Consider the following 13,753-nt stretch of genomic DNA (forward strand, 5'->3'; position numbering starts at 1 on the left):
TGTCGCTAGCATCCCTATGACAGAGAACCCGGGCCGACATGGCTAGTTGTGAACCCAAAGCGGCACAGACCTATGGATATAGGCATACATGAATCACATCGAGCATGTCGGTCATCAGCGAGTGATTCTGGGCTGTAGCACTGGGCTAACAGGACTCCGGGGAACCCGGGCTGTAGCAGGCTAGGCAGGACTCCAGATGTCACCGCGTGACATTTCCTTGAAGGGACAGACATAGGAACGATGTGAAACACATGCCGGCCAGTCAAGTGTCTTGAGCAGTAGTGTTGGGCTAGCAGGACTCCGGTGAACCGGGCTGTAGCTTACTACTATGGCTCGAGGAACACTAGACTACATTTCCCCATAAGAAAGGCTGCCAAGGATAAACAACTAGATTGTCGGATCCCACTCATACCAAGCATTTCAATCATACACACAATATGCCCGATATGAGTACATACAACATGGCATCACAATAAAACTCTACAACTCAAGTACTTTATTTAAAGGCTCCAGAGAGCCATACATAACATGTTCATACAGATAGGGGTCACATGACCCGACACTCAAGTCATACAATCATACAAGCACAAGCGGAAGCAACTAGTTTGAGTACAGACACTAGAAAGAAAGAAGGCTTCTCGAAGCCTGTCTATCTACATAGGGCCCTCCATGGCCAGGACCACCACCTGGGTGGCTAGTCACTCGTCGACGTCAAGGTCTACGTAGAACCCATCGGAGGGGGTGGTGTTGTCGTCTGAAAATAGTAATTAAGCAAACATGAGTACAAATGTACTCAGCAAGTCTTACAACAGAACCTACTATACATGCTCATTGTCAAGAAGGTGGTGGGGTTATCGCAGCAAGCCAGCTTTGACTCTTGGCTAAGCTATCCTACGGAACTCCACTAGTAAAATAGTTTTTGCACACGAGTCCACTACTCACCAACACCATACTCCACCATGGATCCTCTCTCGTCATCCTACGGGAGGGCCATCCTCGGTACTCACACTTATCTTGAGTCTTTTAGTAGTATCCATTAACTTGTCTATGAACTATATTGGCAACCAAGTAGTCCTTTACCGCGGACGCGGCTATTCGAATAGATGATGTTAACCCTGCAGGGGTATACTTCTTCATACATGCTTTCACCTCTTACCTCCGTTTACACGACATGTACTCGGCAACCTTCAAGCGGAAGCCCAGCGAGGGTGTCGGCCACGGCCTACCTAAACACTTAAGTCTCTAGTCCAGGTTTATCGCCTATCCAGGTTCCATCCGCAGGGAGTCCGGCCGAGGTTTCCACATACGGCCCCGAACGATGTGAACAGGGTTCCCGAGACACCAAACGGGTGACTCGGTACACCGTGCCACGTTGTATCTACCACAACATAGCCCACCCCTAGGGTCAGCGCTACGCACGGCCGCCAACACATAACCTACAAACACCAAAAACTATTTGCAACTCCTGGACAGAGTACTAGGGTATTTAAGAAGCCGAGAGGGTCAATTAAGGATCCCAATGCATGGTAGTAGCTGAATCTTAAATCATACATACAGATCTCAGTTCTTAGGGACGGCCTCAATGAAACAACCCACCATGTACTCCTACATGGCCTCTCATCGATACCTTTACCAAAACATGTTCCACACGTCCCTCACATTACCGACATAATCATTTCACTCTAGCCCATCACCAAGATGAACCAGACCTGACACAACTCTAAGCATAGCAGGCATAGCAAGGTAGGAATCACATACATGGCTCAATCAACTCCTAACATGCTAGTGGGTTTCATCTAGTTACTGTGGCAATGACAGGTCATGCAGAGGATAAGGGTTCAACTACCGTAGCACACAACAGTTTGAATCGCGTTGTCTTAATGCAGTAAACAAGAGCAGAAGCGAGAACATGGGTTGTATCGGAATGATCAACGGGTTGCTTGCTTGTTGTAGAGGTAGTAGGGTACTGCCCTTCAGACGGATACTCGGGGTTATCCTCGGAGGCAGAACCTACCACGAAAGTCACACCGAACATAATCAACACATGGCAATATGCAACAATATGATGCATGCTATGACATGGCAAGATGAAAGTGTCTTGGCCTAATGCAAGCTAAAACAGAAGGGGATGAACTCATTTGAATCAAAGATTCAAATATTAGCTCATTAAACATGGCCTTATTAGTGCATTACCTTATTCTGCTTAAACAGCAAGCTTAACTTGTTTTGTCATGCATGAAACCATTACAGATGGATAAATTGAATTTTTCTGATCATTTTTCATATATAAATCTTTGCATTTGTAGCTATGGTTGATTTTCTATGATTTTTAGAAGTTTTGACTATTTTTTGGAATTTCCTATTAAAGAATAAATCCAGTAATTGAATTAATGCGTCAGCACTGCGTCACTGTGATGTAAGCGGGTCAAAGGCGCCAGCCCAGGTCAAACCTGACTGGTGGGCCCCATCAGTCAGTGTCTCAGCTAACTAACAGAGTTAGTTAGTGTTTAGTTAGCACTAAACTAGGTTAGTTAGGCCCTAGGCCCACATGTGAGTGGCACATCTAATTAACTAAGTTAATTTAACACTAATTAACCTAATGCTAATTAAGCAAGGGCTTGGGGAGGTCAAACCCCTTGTCAGCGGGTCAAACCCCCGGGTCAACTCGCCAGAGTTGACCCGCGGCTCGTCGCCGGCGACGCCAGGGACGGTGGAGGGCGTCGGAACTCGCCCTCCGGCGACCGGAAGAGCGGCGGAGGGGCTCTATGAGATGCCCAGGCTCGCGCGCATCTATTGCGGCCAGCGGCAGCAGCTGGGGTTCCCTACAGCGACGGCGGCGAGGGCAAGTGCGGCGGCCAGAGCTCGGCGAGCTCAGGCGCGAGGGTTGCGGTGCACTAGCAAGCGGCCTGAGGCGTGCTGCGGCTTCCTAGGGATGCCCAGAGCACGCCTACGTGATTGGTTTGGCTAAGCAGGGCTGCTAGCGACGGCGAGCTTCGTGGAGGCGGCTGCGGGCTCCGGCCGAGGTGGAAACCACGGCTAGAGGTCGCAAGAGACGACGGGGAGAGGGGCGGAGGAAAGATGGGCTCACAGGGAACTCGCGGAGCCGGCTAGTGAGCTCGGGGAGGACTTGAGGCCAGCGAATCGAATGACGGCATCCGGCGGCCGTAGACGGGGAAGAAGGTCACCACGTCATCTTGGGGTCGTCCGAGCTTGAGTGGGTCGACGGAGAGGTCGACGACGGCAGCATGGAGCTAATGGGCTTGTCGGAGAGGTGAGGCAGTGGCGGTGGGCGCGGTAACGGCGTGCGGCGGCGACAATGGCTCTCGGTGCGTGCGAGAGGAGAGCCATAGGAGGGAGAGGAGCACGGGGAGAGTGAGGGAGGGAGAGATCGATCCATACGGGTCTGGGGGGGTTGGCGTGGCACGACGGAAGGCTCAGGGCACCCCGGGAAAGCAGGAGGTGGCCGAGTGCGCGCGTGCCGCGGGCACACGCCCTCGTGCCTACTGGCACGAGGTTGAAGACAGGGGAGGAGTTGGGCTGGGCTGGCTACAGTGTTTGGCCGCACAGCTAGGCTGCAGGTAAGCCAGGTAAGTTCTCTCTCTCTCCTTTCTTTTTTGATTTGTTTCTTTTTCTATTTTTCTGCAACTGTTGGGCTTTATTAAAAATACCAGGGCTTTATCATAAATCATTAAATTAATCATGGCCACTACTAAGAATATATCCAACAGCAAACATTTTAGTTTATGATTATTTGAGCATTTAAAATATTTTATAGCATTTAAATGCCCAAATGCAAATACCAAAAGGATTAATCCAATGACCTTTGATGTCCTAGAAAAATGTGCACCATTTTTGTCAAAGGTTTTAACCCAAAACAAAAAGGGTGGGCTTTTTAGAAGGGCATTTCAGGTTCATTGGAAAAGTTTTAAGTAAACCCTAGTTGTTCCAGGGGGGTGCTGGGGGTTCTGTCATCCCCATTTCAAATTTAAAAGGAATTTAAACATGATGCACACTCTAATGCTTGAACTAACTAGGGTGTGACACCAGCCTTCAATCTGGAGCAAACTGCGCCATCCGACGACGGAGGGATAGACCCCGCCACGGAGGCCGCACTCTCAGTGGCACGTTGGCCAATCCCTCCCTCTATTCCCCCACATGTCCTCTTATTCTCCAGCGACGTCAGTGATACGTCTCCAACGTATCTATAATTTTTGATTGCTCCATGCTATATTATCTACTGTTTTGGACTATATTGGGCTTTATTTTCCACTTTTATATTATTTTTGGGACTAACCTATTAACCGGAGGCCCAGCCCAGAATTGCTGTTTTTTTTGCTTATTTCAGTGTTTCGAAGAAACGAAATATCAAACGGAGTCCAAACAGAATGAAACCTTTGGGAACGTGATTTTCTCACCGAACGTGATCCAGGAGACTTGGACCCTACGCCAAGGCATCAGAGAGGCGGTCACGAGGGTGGGGGGCGCCCCCTAGGGCGCACCCCCTGCCTCGTGGGCCCCTCGGAGCTCCACCAACATACTCCTTCCTCCTATATATACCTACGTACCCCCAAATGATCAGAACAGGAGCCAAAAACCTAATTCCACCGCCGCAACTTTCTGTATCCACGAGATCCCATCTTGGGGCCTGTTCCGGAGCTCCGCCGGAGAGGGCCGTCATCACGGAGGGCTTCTACATCATCATAGCCTCTCCGATGAAGTGTGAGTAGTTTACCTCAGACCTTTGGGTCCATAGTTAGTATCTAGATGGCTTCTTCTCTCTTTTTGGATCTCAATACAAAGTCCCCCCCTCTCTTGTGGAGATCTATTCGATGTAATCTTCTTTTTGCGGTGTGTTTGTTGAGACCGATGAATTGTGTGTTTATGATCAAGTCTATCTATGAATAATATTTGAATCTTCTTTGAATTATTTTATGTATGATTGGTTATCTTTGCAAGTCTCTCCGAATTATCCGTTTGGTCTGGCCAACTAGATTGGTAGTTCTTGCCATGGGAGAAGTCCTTAGCTTTGGGTTTGATCTTGCGGTGTCCTTTCCCAGTGACAGAAGGGGCAGCAAGGCACGTATTGCATCGTTGCCATGGAGGATAACAATATGGGGTTTATTTCATATTGCATGAATTTATCTCTCTACATCATGTCATCTTGCTTAAAGCGTTACTCTGTTTTTAACTTAATACTCTAGATGCATGCTGGATAGCGGTCGATGAGTGGAGTAATAGTAGTAGATGCAGAATCGTTTCGATCTACTTGTCACGGACGTGATGCCTATATACATGATCATGCCTAGATATTCTCATAACTATGCTCAATTCTGTCAATTGCTCAACAGTAATTTGTTCACCACCATAGAATACTTATGCTCTCGAGAGAAGCCACTAGTGAAACCTATGGCCCCCGGGTCTATTCTCATCATATTAATCTCCATCACTTTAATCTTCTTTTGCTTTTTACTTTGCCTTTACTTTTTTACTTTGCATCTTTATACCAAAAATACCAAAAATATTATATCTATCGTAAGTGGCCGTGAAGGGATTGACAACCCCTAATCGCGTTGGTTGCGAGTAGCTATCTTTTTGTGTAGGTACGAGGGACTTGAGCGTGGCCTCCTACTGGATTGATACCTTGGTTCTCAAAAACTGAGGGAAATACTTACGCTGCTCTGCTGCATCATCCCTTCCTCTTCGGGGAAAACCAACGCAAGCTCAAGAGGTAGCAAGAAGGATTTTTGGCGCCGTTGCCGGGGAGGTTCGCGCAAGTCAAGATTTGACTCCCAACAACGAGCCATTTCTGGCGCCGTTGCCGGGGAGTCTATGCAAAAAGTCAACATACCAAGTATCCATCACAATCCCTATCTCTCGCATTACATTATTTGCCATTTGCCTCTCGTTTTCCTCTCCCCCACTTCGCTCTTGCCGTTTTATTCGCCCTCTCTCTCTATCCTCCCTCTCCTTTCCGCTTGCTTTTTCGTTTGCTTATCGTCATGACTAGTCTCATATCTTCTCCGTTGTCTCCCGAGAGTGAAGTTCTAAATTTTAAACAAAGGGAGGGAGGAAATCTAAAAGATGCTTGGTATAGAATTTGCAATGCTCAAAATAGATCTACCAGGAAGCAATCTACCTTACTTCTTCTCCGCAATTTTTATGTAGGTGTTAATCCTTGGTATAGATATATCCTCGATACCATTAGCGGAGGGAACTTCTTGGGTAGCCATACTTTTGATTCTTATAAAGCTATGTTAGATTTATTCGGCTCACCACCTCTTTTGGTTAATGGAACCATGTTAACTTTGGAGCATTTTATGCAAAGACTTGAAATTATTGAAAATAAAGTTGCTACTATTGAATTAATTGAAAATCTAGATAAAAAGATGCACAATCAAATTACTCGATATGGATCTAAGGTAGGAATGACTTTGAAAAATATATAAGGAAAAGGAACCCATAGTTAATGAGAAGATGAACTTAGATTCTACTAGAATTGATAAACTTTGGGGTATCATTACAAACTTGGGAACCACTTTTTCTTCCGTAAAGAATACTCCAAATCCTCCTACTAAAATTGCCAAGCTTATGTATGTTCCTAAAAATAAGGGTGAATCATCTAAGGAAACTGCGGATCTTAAATCTATAAGTATTCATCCCAATATTTTTGATATCATTAAGGAACCAATTGCTACAAATGAGTTTTTCGTTCTTGTGCCTAAAAGTTTAATAATCACTAGAAAGAAAGAAATTCCTAAGGAAAATAGATGCCTCATCAAAGAATTGCCTACCAAAGATGGCAATACCTAGATCTTGTTGGAAATATGCCCTAGAGGCAATAATAAAATGGTTATTATTATATATTCTTGGTCATGATAATTGTCTATTGTTCATGCTATAATTGTGTTATCCGGAAATCGTAATACATGTGTGAATACATAGACCACAACACGTCCCTAGTGAGCCTCTAGTTGACTAGCTCGTTGATCAAAAGATAGTCATGGTTTCCTAACTATGGACATTGGATGTCATTGATAACGAGATCACATCATTAGGAGAATGATGTGATGGACAAGACCCAATCCTAAGCATAGCTCAAAGATCGTGTAGTTCGTTTGCTATAGCTTTTCTGAATGTCAAGTATCATTTCCTTAGACCATGAGATTGTGCAACTCCCGGATACTGTATGAGTGCTTTGGGTGTGCCAAACGTCACAACGTAACTGGGTGACTATAAAGGTATACTACGGGTATCTCCGAAAGTGTTTGTTGGGTTGGCACGAATCGACACTGGGATTTGTCACTCCGTATGACAGAGAGGTATCTCTGGGCCCACTCGGTAATGCATCATCATAATGAGCTCAATGTGACCAAGTGGTTGATCACCGGATCATGCATTATGGTACGAGTAATGTGACTTGCCGGCAACGAGATTGAACGAGGTATTGGGATACCGATGATCGAATCTCGGGCAAGTAACGTACCGATTGACAAAGGGAATTGTATACGAGATTGATTGAATCCTCGACATCGTGGTTCATCTGATGAGATCATCGAGGAGCATGTGGGAGCCAACATGGGTATCCAGATCCCGCTGTTTGTTATTGACCGGAGAGTCGTCTCGGTCATGTCTGCGTGTCTCCCGAAGCCGTAGGGTCTACACACTTAAGGTTCGGTGACGCTAGGGTTGTTGAGATATTAGTATACGGTAACCCGAAAGTTGTTTGGAGTCCCGGATGAGATCCCGGACGTCACGAGGAGTTACGGAATGGTCCGGAGGTGAAGATTTATATATAGGAAGTCAAGTTTCGGCCATCGGGAAAGTTTCGGGGGTAATCGGTATTGTACCGGGACCACCGGAAGGGTCCCCGGGGTCCACCGGGTGGCGCCACCTATCCCGGAGGGCCCCATGGGCTGAAGTGGGAGGGGAACCAGCCCCTAGTGGGCTGGTGCGCCCCCCATGGGCCTCCCCCCGCGCCTAGGGTTGGAAACCCTAGGGGTGGGGGGCGCCCCACTTGGCTTGGGGGGCACTCCACCCCCTTGGCCGCCGCCCCCTTGGAGATTGCATCTCCTAGGGCCGGCGCCCCCTAGGGGTCTTATATATAGTGGGGGGGGGAGGGCAGCCGAACCCCATCCCCTGGCGCCTCCCTCTCCCTCCCATGACACTTCTCCCTCTCGCTAAGCTTGGCGAAGCCCTGCCGAGATCACCGTTGCTTCCACCACCATGCCGTCGTGCTGCTGGATCTCCATCAACCTCTCCTTCCCCCTTGCTGGATCAAGTTGGAGGATACGTCTTCCCAACTGTACGTGTGTTGAACGTGGAGGTGCCGTCCATTCGGCGCTAGGTCATCGGTGATTTGGATCACGACGAGTACGACTCCATCAACCCCGTTCTCTTGAACACTTCCACTCACGATCTACAAGGGTATGTAGATGCACTCCCCTCTCCCTCGTTGCTAGATGACTCCATAGATTGATCTTGGTGATGAGTAGAAAATTTTAAAATTCTGCTACGTTCCCCAATAGTGGCATCATGAGCTAGGTCTATGCGTAGTTTCTATGCACGAGTAGAACACAAAGCTGTTGTGGGCGTCGATATTGTCAATTTACTTGCCGTTACTGGTCTTATCTTGATTCGGCGGCATAGTGGGATGAAGCGGCCAGGACCGACCTTACACGTACGCTTACGTGAGACTGGTTCCACCGATTGACATGCACTAGTTGCATAAGGTGGCTGGCGGGTGTTTGTCTCTCCCACTTTAGTCGGATCGGATTCGATGAATAGGGTCCTTATGAAGGGTAAATAGAAATTGGCATATCACGTTGTGGTTTTGGCGTAGGTAAGAAACGTTCTTGCTAGAAACCTATAGCAGCCACGTAAAAACTTGCAACAACAATTAGAGGACGTCTAACTTGTTTTTGCAGCATGTGCCGTGTGATGTGATATGGCCAAAAGGATGTGATGAATGATATATGTGATGTATGAGATTGATCATGTTCTTGTAATAGGAATCATGACTTGCATGTCGATGAGTATGACAATCGGCAGGAGCCATAGGAGTTGTCTTAATTTATTTATGACCTGCGTGTCAACATAAACATCATGTAATTACTTTACTTTATTGCTAAAGCGTTAGCCATAGTAGTAGAAGTAATAGATGACGAGACAACTTCAAGAAGACACGATGATGGAGATCATAACGATGAAGATCATGGTGTCATGCCGGTGACAACGATGATCATGGAGCCCCGAAGATGGAGATCAAAAGGAGCAAATGATATTGGCCATATCATGTCACTATTTGATTGCATGTGATGTTTATCATGTTTTACATCTTATTTGCTTAGAACGACGGTAGCTTAACTAAGATGATCCCTCGTAATAATTTCAAGAAAGTGTTCCCCCTAACTGTGCACCGTTGCGAAGGTTCGTTGTTTCGAAGCACCACGTGATGATCGGGTGTGATAGATTCTAACGTTCGAATACAACGGGTGTAAGCCAGATTTACACACGCAATACACTTGGGTCGACTTGACGAGCCTAGCATGTACAGACATAGCCTCGGAACATGGAAGACCGAAAGGTCGAGCATGAGTCGTATAGAAGATACGATCAACATGAAGATGTTCACCAATGTTGACTAGTCCGTCTCACGTGATGATCGGACACGACCTAGTTGACCCAGATCATGTTTCACTTAGATGACTAGAGGGATGTCTATCTGAGTGGGAGTTCATTGAATAATTTGATTAGATGAACTTAATTATCATGAACTTAGTCTAAAATCTTTACATTATGTCTTGTAGATCAAATGGCCCACGCTAATGTTGCCCTCAACTTCAACGCGTTCCTAGAGAAAACCAAGCTGAAAGATGATGGCTGCAACTATATGGACTGGGTCCGGAACCTGAGGATCATCCTCATAGCTGCCAATAAAGGCTATGTCCTAGAAGCACTGCTAGGTGACGCACCTATCCCAGAGAACCAAGACGTTATGAACGCTTGGCAGTCACGTGCTGATGATTACTCCCTCGTTCAGTGCGGCATGCTTTACAGCTTAGAACCGGGGCTCCAAAAGCGTTTTGAGAGACACGGAGCATATGAGATGTTCGAAGAGCTGAAAATGGTTTTCCAAGCTCATGCCCGGGTTGAGAGATATGAAGTCTCCAACAAGTTCTTCAGTTGTAAGATGGAGGAAAATAGTTCTGTCAGTGAGCACATAGTCAAAATGTCTGGGTTGCATAACCGCTCGACTCAGCTGGGAGTTAATCTCCCAGATGACACGGTCATTGACAGAATCCTTCAGTCGCTTCCACCGAGCTACAAGAGCTTTGTGATGACTTCAATATGCAGGGGATGGAAAAGACCATTCCTGAGGTATATTCAATGCTGAAATCAGCAGAGGTGGAAATCAAAAAGGAACATCAAGTGTTGATGGTGAATAAAACCACTAAGTTCAAGAAAGGCAAGGGTAAAAAGAACTTCAAGAAGGACGGCAAGGGAGTTGCCGCGCCCGGTAAGCAAGCTGCCGGGAAGAAGTCAAAGAATGGACCCAAGCCTGAGACTGAGTGTTTTTATTGCAAGGGAAGTGGTCACTGGAAGCGGAACTGCCCCAAATACTTAGCGGACAAGAAGGCCGACAACACTAAAGGTATATGTGATATACATGTAATTGATGTGTACCTTACCAGTACTCGTAGTAGCTCCTGGGTATTTGATACCGGTGCGGTTTCTCACATTTGTAACTCAAAGTAGGAGATGCGGAATAAGCGGAGACTGGCGAAGGACGAGGTGACGATGCGCGTCGGGAATGGTTCCAAGGTTGATGTGATCGCTGTCGGCACGCTGCCTCTACATTTACCTACGGGATTAGTTTTGAACCTCAATAATTGTTATTTAGTGCTAGCTTTGAGCATGAACATTGTATCAGGATCTCGTTTAATTCGAGATGGCTACTCATTTAAATCCGAGAATAGTGGTTATTCTATTTATATGAGAGATATGTTTTATGGTCATGCTCCGCTGGTGAATGGTTTATTATTAATGAATCTTGAGCGTAATGTTACACATATTCATAGTGTGAATACCAAAAAATGTAAGGTTGATAATGATAGTCCCACATACTTGTGGCACTACCTCCTTGGTCACATAGGTGTCAAACGCATGAAGAAACTCCATGCAGATGGACTTTTGGAGTCTCTTGATTACGAATCATTTGACACGTGCGAACCATGCCTCATGGGTAAAATGACCAAGACTCCGTTCTCAGGAACAATGGAGCGAGCAACCAACTTATTGGAAATCATACATACTGATGTGTGCGGTCCAATGAGCGTTGAGGCTCGCAGTGGGTATCGTTATGTTCTCACCCTCACTGATGACTTGAGTAGATATGGGTATGTCTACTTAATGAAACACAAGTCTGAGACCTTTGAAAAGTTCAAGGAATTTCAGAGTAAGGGTGAGAATCAACGTGACAGAAAAATCAAGTTCTTGCGATCAGATCGTGGGGGAGAATATTTGAGTCACGAATTTGGCACGCACTTAAGGAAATGTGGAATGGTTTCGCAACTCACGCCGCCTGGAACACCTCAGTGTAATGGTGTGTCCGTACGTCGTAATCGCACTCTATTGGATATGGTGCGATCTATGATGTCTCTTACCGATCTACCGTTGTCATTTTGGGCTATGCTTTAGAGACTGCCGCATTCACTTTAAATAGGGCTCCATCGAAATCCGTTGAGACGACACCGTATGAATTGTGGTTTGGGAAGAAACCTAACGTGTCGTTTCTAAAAGTTTGGGGATGCGATGCTTATGTCAAGAAACTTCAACCTGAAAAGCTCGAACCCAAATCGGAAAAATGCGTCTTCATAGGATACCCTAAAGAAACTATTGGGTATACCTTCTACCTCAGATCCGAAGGCAAGATCTTTGTTGCCAAGAATGGATCCTTTCTAGAGAAAGAGTTTCTCTCGAAAGAAGTGGGAGGAAAGTAGAACTTGATGAAGTATTACCTCTTGAACCGGTAAGTGGCGCGACTCAGGAAAATGTTCCTGAGGTGCCTGCACCGACCAGAGAGGAAGTTAATGATGATGATCATGAAACTTTAGATCAAGTTGCTACTGAACTTCGTAGGTCCACCAGGACACGTTCCGCACCAGAGTGGTACGGCAACCCTGTCTTGGAAATCATGTTGTTAGACAACGGTGAACCTTCAAACTATGAGGAATCGATGGCGGGCCCAGATTCCAACAAATGGCTGGAAGCCATGAAATCCGAGATAGGATCCATGTATGAAAACAAAGTATGGACTTTGACTGACTTGCCCGATGATCGGCGAGCTATAGAACATAAGTGGATCATTAAGAAGAAGACAGACGCGGATGGTAATGTAACCATCTATAAAGCTCGGCTTGTCGCTAAGGGTTATCGACAAGTTCAAGGGGTTGACTACGATGAGACTTTCTCACCCGTAGCGAAGCTGAAGTCCGTCCGAATCATGTTAGCAATTGCCGAATTCTATGATTATTAGATATGGCAAATGGACGTCAAAATGGCATTCCTTAATGGTTTCCTTAAGGAAGAATTGTATATGATGCAGCTGGAAGGTTTTGTCGATCCAAAGAATGCTGACAAGGTGTGCAAGCTTTAACGCTCGATCTATGGGCTGGTGCAAGCATCTCAGAGTTGGAACATTCGTTTTGATGAGATGATCAAAGCGTTTGGGTTTACGCAGACTTATGGAGAAGCCTGCATTTACAAGAAAGTGAGTGGGAGCTCTATAGCATTTCTCATATTGTATGTGGATGACATACTGTTGATGGGAAATGATATAGAATTCTTGGAAAGCATAAAGGCCTACTTGAACAAGTGTTTTTCAATGAAGGATCTTGGAGAAGCTGCTTACATATTAGGCATCAAGATCTATAGAGATAGATCGAGACGCCTCATTGGTCTTTCACAAAGTACGTACCTTGACAAGATATTGAAGAAGTTCAATATGGATCAGTCAAAGAAGGGGTTCTTGCCTGTATTGCAAGGTATGAGATTGAGCACGGCTCAATGCCCGACCACGGTAGAAGATAGAGAAAAGATGAGTGTCGTCCCCTATGCCTCGGCCATAGGGTCTATCATGTATGCTATGCTGTGTACCAGACCTGATGTAAACCTTGCCGTAAGTTTGGTAGGAAGGTACCAAAGTAATCCCGGCATGGAACACTGGACAGCGGTCAAGAATATCCTGAAGTACCTGAAGAGGACTAAGGATATGTTTCTCATTTATGGAGGCGACGAAGAGCTCATCGTAAAGGGTTACGTCGATGCTAGCTTCGACACAGATCTGGATGACTCTAAGTCACAAACCGGATAGGTGTATATTTTGAGCTAGTGCAGTTGCAAGCAAAGCGTTGTGGCGGGATCTACATGTGAAGCGGAGTACATGGCAGCCTCGGTGTCAGCACAAGAAGCAATCTGGGTGAAGGAGTTCATTACCGACCTAGGAGTCATTCCCAATGCGTCGGGCCCGATGACTCTCTTCTGTGACAACACTGGAGCTATTGCCCTTGCCAAGGAGCCCAGGTTTCACAGGAAGACTAGGCATATAAAGCGTCGCTTCAACTCCATTCGTGAAAGTGTTCAAAATGGAGACATAGGTATTTGTAAAGTACATACGGACCTGAATGTAGCAGATCCGTTGACTAAACCTCTCCCTAGAGCAAAACATGATCAACACCAGAACTGCATGGGTGTT

The 13,753-nt window shown here is 46.1% G+C and overlaps 1 pseudogene; it reads left to right on the plus strand.

Moving 5' to 3' along the window:
- The window catches only part of LOC125516504, a 63,054-nt pseudogene that overhangs the window by 15,869 nt on the left and 33,432 nt on the right, over positions 1–13,753 (plus strand).

This window comes from Triticum urartu, chromosome 6, assembly GCF_003073215.2.
Source record: "Triticum urartu cultivar G1812 chromosome 6, Tu2.1, whole genome shotgun sequence".
Lineage (NCBI taxonomy): Eukaryota > Viridiplantae > Streptophyta > Magnoliopsida > Poales > Poaceae > Triticum > Triticum urartu.